This window comes from Rhinatrema bivittatum, chromosome 3, assembly GCF_901001135.1.
Source record: "Rhinatrema bivittatum chromosome 3, aRhiBiv1.1, whole genome shotgun sequence".
NCBI lineage: Eukaryota > Metazoa > Chordata > Amphibia > Gymnophiona > Rhinatrematidae > Rhinatrema > Rhinatrema bivittatum.
Genome location: NC_042617.1, coordinates 559,384,427 through 559,396,678, shown reverse-complemented (window position 1 = coordinate 559,396,678; position 12,252 = coordinate 559,384,427). Strand labels below are relative to the sequence as shown.

The 12,252-nt window shown below is 46.0% G+C and overlaps 1 protein-coding gene across 1 annotated transcript in view; it reads left to right on the top strand.

Moving 5' to 3' along the window:
- The window catches only part of ECT2L (epithelial cell transforming 2 like), a 168,210-nt gene that overhangs the window by 88,792 nt on the left and 67,166 nt on the right, over positions 1–12,252 (top strand). The window lies entirely within an intron of this gene.

The window sequence follows — 12,252 nt, the reverse complement described above, 5'->3', positions numbered from 1 at the left end:
CAAAATGCGCTAAGGCGTTTTCACATGCGTTGAGGGCTTATCGCATGCGAAAAGCCCCGTTAATGCATGTGATAGCACCATATCCTATGGTGCGATGCAAATTCGAAAAAGAGGAGGAGTGGGCTGGGTTTGCCAGTCACCTTTTTCAGTAGTGTTAACCTGTGTGATAGCTTGCGTTATGGGGTGGTAAGGTGTTAGTGCATTTTGTGATGTCTCCTGAAAGGCCTGTTTTAGTAGGTTTGAAGCTCCTGGAGTATCAGCCTAGCCTAGCGAGAGAGAGAGAGAGAGAGAGAAAAGCTGTAACATCCTCTCCCTAGATAACTATGTGTATTCCTATGGGAGCTAAGTAAGCACAAATTGCGATAACATTTTCAGACTTTGCGAAAAGTGCCAGACCTGTTGTATTTCCTGCCTACAACCACTGGGGAGGGAGAGAGAGAGATTTGTGCAATGTTCTCTCCACCTAGCTTGATGTTACCCAGGCAGAGTGTCCATCAAGCTAGGTTGAGAGAACCTTACACAAATCTCATCTTGGAGTGAGTTTCCTCACTCCGAGGGTCATCAAATCTTCACAAGAGACCACTGTTCTGTTCGTACGTCTCACGTTGAATGTCAAAGTGATGCCTAACCTAACCCCCTACACTAATTCCTAAACCTCACCTCGAGTTACTAGGTGGGCCTCCCAAAGGGATACAAATACCTATCTAGGGAGAGGATATTACAGTCTCTCTCAGGTAATTAGCACAAACCACACCCCTTTTGCTATCGCATGTGATACTTATTGCATTTTGATAAATCCAGGCCTAAGCGGTATACAAAGATAACATGCATAACTAGATCAATAAAATGCAAAAAGAATGAAATAAGGCACAGACCTAAAATTCAGACACTAAAAATCATAAGTAAAAACAAGCGGTGCAGCATTTTCCTGGACTTTGACATTTCAGCATCTTCTCATTCTGTCCCCTAATATCACATCTCCTCTTCCTCCACCTGCTTCCTCTCACCCTTTCTCTGAATAATTCATAAAGGTATTGTTATGTATACAAGAAAGCAACTTTAAGTCATCGTGTATTGGCTGCATTATAGTTCCTGTAGAATTGTTAACATCTGGGAGGGGGGGGTGCATTTTCAATCTGTGGTTAAGTTGCAGGTTGACGGGTTCTTTGTACCTGTGGGCCTGAAAACTAGATTTTGAGTTTTCCTTTAAAAAAAATAATCTGGTGGTGGCTGGTGCCTGTGGCGATTCTTTAGCTCGTGAACTTCATAGGTGCAGGTGAAAAGTTTGCAGGGGAAGGTTCATGCGGAGATTTCGAAATGAAATCGCCGCCCCTTTTCCGCACGGCCAAAGTGTGTGTGCTGTGATCAGTGCACAGATTTTTATCTACATATGGAGGGGAAGCAATTTGCAGAAGGACATTTTTTTTAGTGGGTAAATACCCATTTACTCATGGAAAACCTCTGTATAAATTAAGCCATGTAGCAGCAACTTAAATTATAAGGTTCTTCCATTCATTGGGCCCTCCATACATGTTGGTGCCAGCATTTATTGTCTAAAGGGGACACTGATCACTTAAAGTAACATAGTAATGATAGCAGAAAAGGACCAAATGGTTCATCCAGTCTGCCCAGCAAGCTTCCTATGATAATATCTTGCAGGTCGCCCACATGTTTCTCTTAAGGATAGCCTTATGATAACCCATCGAAAAATTACTGCTAGCAACATTTTTACTGGGTGAAGAGCCTTCTTGAAAATTCAGATAGTGCTGCTTGCCGTGCTTTGCTTATGGATTTGGCTATAGAAGCAGTCCTGTGCTTTTCCCCCTGTGTCTGCTTATCAGTACCCCAGACTGTAAAAGTCATGCCCGTATTGGTTGTCCTCTGAATCTAATTCCTCTCCCCCCCCCCCCTTCCCCTTAAAACGGAGCACCTTTTAAGCTGGTAAGCCTTGACCTTGTTTTTTTAGTGGTGAGATTCTTGAGAATGATCTGTTTTCTGCCATTTGCCTTGTGATCAATCTAATTCTAGACCATTTTATCTGCAGCTTTCATTTCAATCACGTGTGACCTGTCTAGGAGTTTTAGAGTGGAAACTATTGACCGTAGGGAGAGTAATTTTATAATTTCCTCCATAGGGCTAAAGTCTGTGGATAGCTTTAGCTGCAAATTTTTCAAAGCGGACTTATGTGCACTAGTTCATATTGAAATTTTGTGGGTTTGCCACAAACACATGAGAACGTACATACACAAATCTTCACCTGCTTCCAAGAAGGTGCAACACAGGGACGGTAACTTTCAAATTGGCTTACAGGCTCACTTTGACGCTTGCACATCTGCGTGCGCCCAAGATTAACATTTTAAGTGTAACCCCACACCGGTGTGGAACCATAAAAGACTTTATCGTCTCTTTGGGGCAGGGACCCTGGCTAGCGGGAGACACTGTCTTTTTTTCTCCCCAAGGTGTTGCTCCTTTGTTGGATGGGGGAACGTTACCTTTCAAAGCCCCGAGTGCTAAGGCTGTCTCTGGTAAGTCTGTGTTCCCCTGGGAGAGGGGTATCCCCATAAGCAAGCTCACACTGTGGGCTCATGGTGCAAAAACCACTCCAGAGACCAAGGTGGTGTCCATATCAAATTTTACTTTTGGATAATAAGAGTAGTAGCAAAATTCACGTTGTCATTAGCTCCACAGGTAAAATTAACTTGATTACAGTTCCTTCTCTCAATCTGTGCAAGATATTTCGTCACAGGGACCCCGGGTATCTCCATCCTCCAGGGTGTGGAAAAGGTGAAGGCCTTGGGTAAGGAAAGTACCTCTTTTTAGGTGACAGGGATCCCCTTCCACCCTGAATGAATCAGTGGCATACCGGGGGTCTCTGGCGCCCGGGGGCCAATGCATCTGTGAGCACCCTCCGCCCCCATCCTTCTTGTGTTAAGGCTTAAGGTCACAGAAAATCAGTGGTACCTCTAGACAGAAGTTGGGGGGGGGGGGGTTGGGAGCCAAAATGACATTTCCTCATATCTCACCCACCTCCATAGCATGGCCCCCTGCTTTAAAACTGGCTATAAAAAAAAGTCTCAGTAAGAAAGTCCCAAGGATCTTCCATGTAATTTTAAAAAGCTGGCCAGTTTCACACTTCTGGTAAAACTACGATTAAAATTCTATGAAAGCCTCATTCAACTAATTCTATATGGCTATGAGAGTGAAGTCTGGAATTTATAGGAAGGGTCAGAATGTCAATATAAATCCTGCACCTCCAGTTCTGTAACATACTATGCATCCATGGAAATTCCCCCAAACAATGGAGCTTGGATGTTTCCCTTACAGCTCATCATACTAAAAGATATTTTCAAATGCTGGTGTCACCTCACAGAAACAGCAGCACAAACACCTTCCACTGCCAGACATGGTGTGAACTAACACAAAACCCCGCAAAAAAGACACTCAAAACCTATTCAGCAAACCTATCATAACGTAACAGTAGTAACAACAAGGACTCAAACAACAATAACCCTACCTGTGAATAAGCAAGGGTAAATATTACACTGGGTCCCAGAATACCAATACACCACCTACTGAGGAAACAAAACAAACCCAATTGCTATAGATCCCTACACAGACACTACGTGCAAGCAGAATCTCTCATCTTGGTTACACACACAGAGCAGAGACAGACCCTCACCAAATACAGAATAAAGGATCACAAATTAGACAAAAACTGAAATTGAAACCCCAAGAAGCAAGACTCTGTCTACTGTGTAACAATGGAAAAACAGAACCACCATTCCTCATAAAACAATAAAATCAAGAAACATAAAGCATCAATTATAATAGTAAAGCCATACTAATAAAAGAATACTTTAAAACTACTGATAAATAGAATAACTTCTATTCATTAAAATCATATACATTTTTTTAAATTTCCCAAGCACGAATAAAATATTTAAAAACAAAACAGATATCAATAACACCCAATAATTAAAACAAATAAGGATTTTAAAAAAGCCCCTGCTGTCCATACTTGGGAACTCTTGATTTCCAGTCATCCTGAGGTTATCGAGGATTAGGGGTTTGGGTAGGGGCACACAGACTTTATCCTCTCTCTCTCACACATACACTGTCATATACACACACATACATGCTTTTATACACATCTACAAGCTCTCTCTCTCTTACAAACACAGATACACTCTCATGCACAGGCTCTAAGACCTTCTCACACCCCCACTCCCTATACACAAGCTGTTACTCACCCAGATTCCATCATACACACACATGCTGTCACTCTCACTGGCTCCCTCACATACACACCCTCCCACATACCCAGGCAGGCTCCCATTCATTCTCACACCGCTCCCTCCCCCCCATACCTCCCAGGCTTGCACACAATCATTCTCACACACACACACAGACCCCCAGGCAAGCACCAATTCATTCTCCCTCTCTCTGTCACACACACACACCACACCCAAGCAGGCATCCATTCATTCTCATACAAAGTCACACCCCCAGGCAGACAACCATGTTGAGGGGCATCAGGTGACTGCTGAAGTTGGTGGTGCACCCTAAAATTTGCTGCTGTCAGGGTGCCCTAAAACACAGTCCACCCTCCTACATTACCTTATGAGCATTACTTTCTTGATGCAAAAAGCTTATAAATGTTATGCTCACAGCAACCCAATCCTTAGAGGGAAAATTAGCTAAAACCATCCCTTAAAATAAATGCCTAATCTACTACCATCAGTTACAATAAAATATGTGAATGAAAAAATATTTTCTGCAAGAACATTAAAAACCATTTTTCTGCATGCAAATGAAATAAAGAGCAAACTTGTTTAAAATAGAAATGATAGAGAGGACCATAATACCATAAAAACCAGTGATAAGTACCTTAATTTTCACAGCAAAAATTCAAGTTACACAAGAACTAAATCTTTAAAATTCAGACAAACCCTCACCAAATATAAAACAAAAAACTGTACTGAAAACCTGAAGCCTGACTGTATTATTATTCCTCGCAAAACATCAAGAAATAGATATAAAACATCATTCATAATATTAAAAAGTAGAAACATAGAAATGACGGCAGAAAAGGATCAAATGATCCACCCAGTCTACCCAGCCAGCTTATGCCAGTAACTGCTGTTCTCACAGGACAAGCAGGATGTTAGTCCTCACATATGGGTGACATCACAGGATGGAGCCTAATCACGGAGCACTTTTGTCAAAGTTTCCAGAACTTTGACTGGCCCCCTACTGGGCATGCCCAGCATGGCACCAACCCTGCAGCCAGCAGGGGTCCCCCATCAGTCTTCTTTTTTCCGCGCAGCAGTAGCCTCGCGGTTAAGGAGCTCTGCAGAGATTCCTGACAGGAAGTTTCCTCACGGAATTACTAAAAGTTAATTTGCCCCACAGGGGTCCCCTCCTTTAACTTTTCCAAGCCGCAGTACTCCGGTAAGTTTTTAACCGTTTTTCCATCGATTACCGTCGAGTTTGGCCCTCGCAGCCTACTGGCCATCGACCGTACTGCGGCTAAATTTTTTCCATGGCCATGGCGTCGGGGTTCCTTCGGTGCCCGGACTGTAATCACACCGTGTCCATCACAGACCTCCATAAAGTCTGTGTAATGTGTCTTGGATGAGAGCACGATGTCTTGACCTGCACCAAATGTGCCCTAATGACACCAAAAGGTCTCAAGGCCAGAATGGAGAAGATGGAACTTCTCTTCTGTGCTCAAACCCCGACTCCGTCCATTGCATCGACGTCGTCAGAACCGGCTCCGTCAACTTCGCGCCAGCATCGACCACCGGCCGGTGACCGTCCGGCATCGACGACATCTCAGCCTTCGACACCCTCTACTCCCCCTCAGGACCGAGGGGATCGTAGAGACAAACATCGCCATCAACATCAAAAGTCTCGGACCATCGAGGGAGCGAAATCATCGACCTTGCCATCGTCCGAGCTGCCGTCGAAGAAATCCCATCCAGAAAAGGCACCGACCTTTTCAGCGATCGGGTCACTGAGGCAACCCTCACCCGACAGGGTATCGGGAGCCGCGACTCCGCCTTTAACGGTGGTCCCTCTGGCTATGCCTCTGCCTCCTTCTTCTGTTCCTGAGCCGGGGCTGCTTGCTCCAGGTCTCCGAGAAGAACTGGACCGGATGGTTCAGGAGGCCATTGACAAGGCGATGCAACGACTCCAGGTTCCACCGGTACCGATTGTGGAACCGAACACCGACCCGATTCCGGCAGCATTGGCACCGCTGCTCTCCAGGATGGAAGCTCTCTTTGCCGCTTTTCCACCAATGGACCCCGGGTCACCGATGGCTCCTGTGCCCTCCCCGCTTACTTTGTCATTGGGAGGAGAGACACCGTTCCGCATCCCTCCATCAGGAGTTCTGCCTCAGCCATCGATGCCGATACGTCCCTCGCCACCGATCCAGCCATCAGTGCCGATACGCCCATCGGCGCCACCGAGCCATCCATAGATGCCCTCGATGCCTGCGCCGGTGCCTTCGATGCCTTCATCAGTGCCTCCAATTATTCCTTCAGTTCCTTCGGAGCCTAGACCAGGACCCTCAGTTATCCCACCACCCCGTCCCCCTCTAGCTCCTAGAGGGGCAGGTGCTGATCCCTATGATACCTGGACTGATGATTCCTCCCCAAATACCAATGATTTGCCTTCACCACCTTTACCCACTGAAAGTAGAAAGCGTTCTCCTCCAGAGGACCTTTCCTTTATAAATTTTGTGAGAGAAATGTCTGAATTGGTTCCCTTCCAATTACAGACTGAACAGGATGATAGACATCAGATGATGGAGTTGCTTCAATTCCTTGGATGCTCCCAAGGAAATAACCTCCATCCCTATCCACCAGGTTCTTCTATATCTCCTCAAGAAGAACTGGGTACATCCTGGCTCCATTGCTCCAGTCCACAGAAAAGCTGACACTACCTATTTGGTGCAGTCAGCTCTAGGTTTTCAAAAACCTCAATTGGATCACCAATCTGTAGTGGTAGAATCTGCACAGAAAAGAGCAAAACGATCAAAGCCTCACACTTCTTTTCCTCCTGGCAAGGAACAGAAGTTTCTAGATGCCATTGGTCGCTGTGTCTTCCAAGGATCAATGCTCATCTAGCGAATTGCCGCTTATCAGCTCTATATGACCCAATATAATAGGGTCATTTTCAAGCAGCTGCAAGATTTAACAGACTCCCTGCCTCAGCAATTTCAAGAGCAATTCAAACCCTAGTAAACAAGGAGTTTGAGGCAGGCAAGCATGAGATCAGATCATCCTACGATATCTTTGATACTGCTACTAGAGTATCTGCAGCAGCTATTTCGGCAAGGAGATGGGCCTGGCTCAAGTCTTCCGACCTTCGCCCTGAGGTACAAGATAGGTTATCTGACATACCCTGTGTAGGAGATAATCTGTTTGGAGAACAGATTCAACAGACGGTGGCGGAACTTAAGGACCATCATGAGACCCTAAGACAGCTCTCTCTGATGCCTTCTGACTACTCTTCCAAACAGCCCTTCCGAAAGGACTCTAAAAAGTCATTCTTCCTCCCGGAGAAGTCCTACCTGCCACCAGCCAGATCCCATTCCACGAGACCTTTTCAAAAAGCCCAGTCTCGTCAGACACGGAAACAAAAACCACAAGCAGCTCCTCAATCAGGTCCTGCTTCAGGTTTTTGACTTCTACCTAGAGAGCAACTGCCAGCTTCCATTGCCTCACGTACCAGTGGGAGGTCGATTGTGCCACTTCAACAACATATGGCACTCAATCACCTCAGACCAATGGGTACTGGCGATAATTGCTCAAGGTTACCATCTGAACTTTCTCTCCATGCCACTGGACTTCCCACCTCTACCGACATGGAGAACATACGATCGCTCCATTCTTCTGGATCAGGAGGTCTCCCTCCTTCTCCAGTCCAAGGCAATAGAACCCGTACCCTACTCTCAGCACGGCCTAGGATTCTATTCCCGGTACTTTCTAATCCCCAAAAAATTGGGAGGCGTTCGTCCTATTCTGGACCTACGGGCCCTGAACAAGTACCTCCAGCGGGAGAAGTTCAAGATGGTAACCTTAGACTCGCTTCTTCCTCTTCTACAAAGAGAAGACTGGTTCTGCTTTCTCGACCTCCAGGACGCATACACTCATATTGCAATAACTCCATCTCATCGCAAATACCTGAGGTTTCTAGTAGGCCCCAAGCACTACCAGTACCGACTGTAATCCACAAAGCCATACACTGTCCCATTGGTATTCCTCCTTCCACCAGGTCTCTGAGATGCCAATTATGTCAATCTCATCGTTTGCTGCTATACACTAACTCTCCCATCTTAATTCTTAGACTTCTGGCATTGGCATACAGACATTCCAAAGTGCAATTTTTGTTTGTATTAACAACCTGCTTTTCAGTTGATAGGGATAGTTTGGAATTCTTTAGCTCAGGTGATTCTTTACTTGTAGACACATGGACTACTTTTGTTATTATTAGTCCTGTTTCATTAGTATGCTTCAAAGATACATTCCTCCGAAGTATGCACCTCTGAGTGACTTTCAGCTTTCTCCCTTGTTCTAGTTTAAAAGCTGCTCTATCTCCTTTTTAAAAGTTAGTGTTAGCAGCCTTTTCCTCTTCTGGCAAGATTGGGTTCACTGGCTGCCTCCTGGGCCTATTCCTCTTCGCAGCAGCCACCCTCCTAGTGTGCACCCTGTTTCAAAGTTGGTGGTGCCTGTGCACCACTGAGCACTATGGACACTATGCACATGCCTTCACACACATATACACCCCCAGGCAGACTCCCATTCACACACATGCACATACTGAAAGAAGACCCCCCTTCCCTTTATTTTGCCAGCAGTCTCAGAGCCTCTCTTGTTCCTCTGCTGTCACTGCTGCCACGTGGCTATTGGAGGTGTTAATCGCTGCTACTAGCACTGAAGCCTGATCTACTGCCTCCTCTTTGCAGGCTCCTCGGTATAAAAAATTTACTGGGCTTCCATTTTCTCCAAGCTGATCTCGTACATTGTGAGATCAGCATAGTGAAAGTGCTACTCTTGCACGTTCCCTTATGCCAATCACTAAAAATTCAATTTTTTTTCCTTTGCTGTCTGATCTTAGTTTTCTAATCAATTGGTCACAGACTTTTTTTTCACCTTCCCTATTTTGGTCTTTTGCCAATTCCTTTTACAGGGTCTCTTTTTTTCTGTTTCTTCTCTCTCCATCTGTCTTCTTCCCTTCCTTCCTCAAACACACACTCAGGCTCTCATTCTCACACACTGTCTCTCACACACACACACACACTCAGGCTTTCATTCTCACACGCTTTCTCTCTCTTCTCACACACACAGCTCTCAATCGCACATGCTTTCTCACTCTCATACATACTTACTGGCTCTTTCACATTCTGTCTCACTCTATCACACACACACACAGATACAGGTTCTCACTCTCATATGCTGTTTCTCACTCACACACAGAGGCTCTGGCATGCTCTCTTTCCGAACATACATGCTCTCACTCCCTCTCGCCTCTGGACTTCCTCTTCACTGGTTGCCGTTGCAATGGCCCTGATCTTGGGTCGCTGCAAGGTGGGATCCGCAGCGGTCCTACTACTGGGCCTCCTTTTCTCAGGCTGCTGCAAGGTAGGATCCGCAGCGGTCCTACTACTGGGCCTCCTTTTCTCGGGCCGTCACAAGTTAGGATCCGCAGCGTCCCTGCCACAAATGCTGCTGGTCTTCTGCATGCAGGACAGTGTTCCTCCTTCTTCCTGCCCCCTGTGGCTCTGGCAATGTTTTTCTTCCGGGGCTGTAAGACATGAAGGAGAAGGAGCACCTGGAGGTTTGGAGGTGACTTGTTTTCTTCAGGCTGTTGTGGGATGAGGTCTACCATGGCCCCGGTGAACTTTCTGCCATGTGCGGCCACGCTGGCACACAGCATAGGAACAGCTCGCTTCCCTGCTCAGCCGCCGGTGGGATGAGAGCTACCGGCGGCCGCACGGCCTGTCTTCTTGTTTTTTGGCTGCCAGTAGGCCTCCTATTTTGGCCATCAGCACCCCCTGGAGACATTTGGGCCTCCCCTGCCTCTCCTCGGTACGCCACTGGGATGAAAATATGTAAAACAGTTGAAAATCCTCTCTCTCTCTCTCTCTCTTCTCCAGGGTAAGAAAACATTGGATGGTCGTTCTCAGTGATCTCAAAGTTCCCTTTGCTCAGAGTTAGATGGTCTTCTAGATTTCTTTGTTTCTTACACAGTTTCTTTAGTTCTCCTCTCTGGATCCCTGATGGGAGGGATCCCTTTGAAGCAGGCGGCTCTCTTTTTGCTTCAGACAGGAAGAAAGAGCAGCCAAAACTTCCTCCTGGATTTTAAAATCAAAGTCTTTCCCCTCAACTGAAGTTAACACCAGAGTGCCTCCTTCCTCGTAGAGGTCTTCCCTAACCTGCAGAGCTCCAGGTCCAGGATTCTCCATGCCCTGAGTCCAGGTGCTGAACAGGCTCTCACAGGGCTCCTACCACTTAAAAGCTGAAACCCGAAAAAATACACCCAGAAGGAAAATCCTAACCAGCTAGGGAGTGGACTGGGTAAGGAAACCCCTTCCCGACCTTGGTCACTATCCCCTGGCTCCTCTGACTGGGCCTGAAAAAACAATTGAAGCAAAAGCTCCTATCTACCCCCTAACTCTTAGCAAACCATAAGGGACTGCGCCTCCAGACTCCCTCTAGGGAGCTGTTTAAAAAAAAAAAAACTCTCAGGGGGATAACCATTCCAGACGCCGCAAAGGGAGGGGCTGCATTTTAATGGTATCCTCCCACTTAATGACCTTCACTTCTCTAAGCTTCAAAAAAGGACTCAGCAGGGCTTAGTAGTAACTGAAAAATGGCTTTCGGTTGCATAAACCAGCCTGGCCGTGGTCACGTGTGCCCATATTTAAATGGGGGCGCAAATCCCGATTCTACTGCGTAAGTCAGGGTATTTTATAATGGGTGCGTGCCCACGCCATTGCCAGTTTCACCAGTTCATCCACCAGTTCACCCAGTTAAGAGCTAAGTCCTCCAAAGCCCCCTGGTTTGATAGCCTGCACTCCCCCCCCCCCGGTTACCCCAGACCCTTTAAACCTGGCAGAAACGGCTGGTTTAAATTTTTTTTTTTTTTTTTTTTTTTTAAACGTGCACCTCCTTCCTAGCAGAAGTAAGCTTACGCAGCAGTGGACCTGGGCGCACACAAGAGTGCATAAGTATTTACGCGCACGTCTCTTGGCCATGTCCCGAAACACCCGTGCCTCGCCCAGGCCACACCCCTTTTTGAAATCAAGCGAGAGTTACGCATGTAAGTGGGCGGCCATTAAAATTCGGTTGGTGCGCGTAAGCCCGGGTTGGGCGTGCATCCTCTAATTTGTTCAGGCGCCGGGCTTTTAAAAATTCACCTTTAAGTGTGCATTTACGCGCATAGTTACAATAATCGAAAGTATGTGCATAAAGCATTTCCCCCACCCCCAGTCCCACCTCCCGGGACTCTTCCTTATCATCCCAACAGACCAGGTGAAACGCATGGGTTTTGTCTTCCTACCCGCAGATGAAGATTGAGAACAAGCAGAGTGCTGTTATCACCCTACATACATTACCTACACAGGCCTGTCAAGGCAGATCATCAGAAAATTTGTAAGGTTTGTGGTCCAGAGAGTATTCTCCCAGTTTTGAGCACTTCCTTTTGGACTAGCCATGGGCCCATGATTTTGTTCAATTGATTTATCTGTTATTTAGTTCACATTTTTTTGTGATGATTATCTTTATATACAGAATTTCCATTATGGCCTCTAATCTGTAGAAAAGTGCCCTCATTTATTCCGAGGAACATGTACAATCTTTACTGACAGGTACTCCATCGCTGGATAGTGATCACTTAAGAAGTAGTTCATCACAATGGCAAGAACTAGCCTGTTTGTATAAAAAATGTATGTGGACTGAATTACTCGGAGCTACTTTATCTCAATATTGTCAACAAGAGCGTATTCCGTGGGGGTCTTAGAATTTTGAAGGAACCAAAATTAAACGTAGAACACTCTTCTTTTGTTGACTGTCAGAATGTGATTTCAAATAAGTGCTCACTTGATTTAATAATTCTTATTATTGAAACTACAAAACATAATGCAGCAACTTCTTGGGCAGATTTAGCTGCATGTGTTTATTCTTTCAAAAAAACATGTGTGTCCAGGGACATGGACACCCTGTCTCAACTAGAGACAGAGTC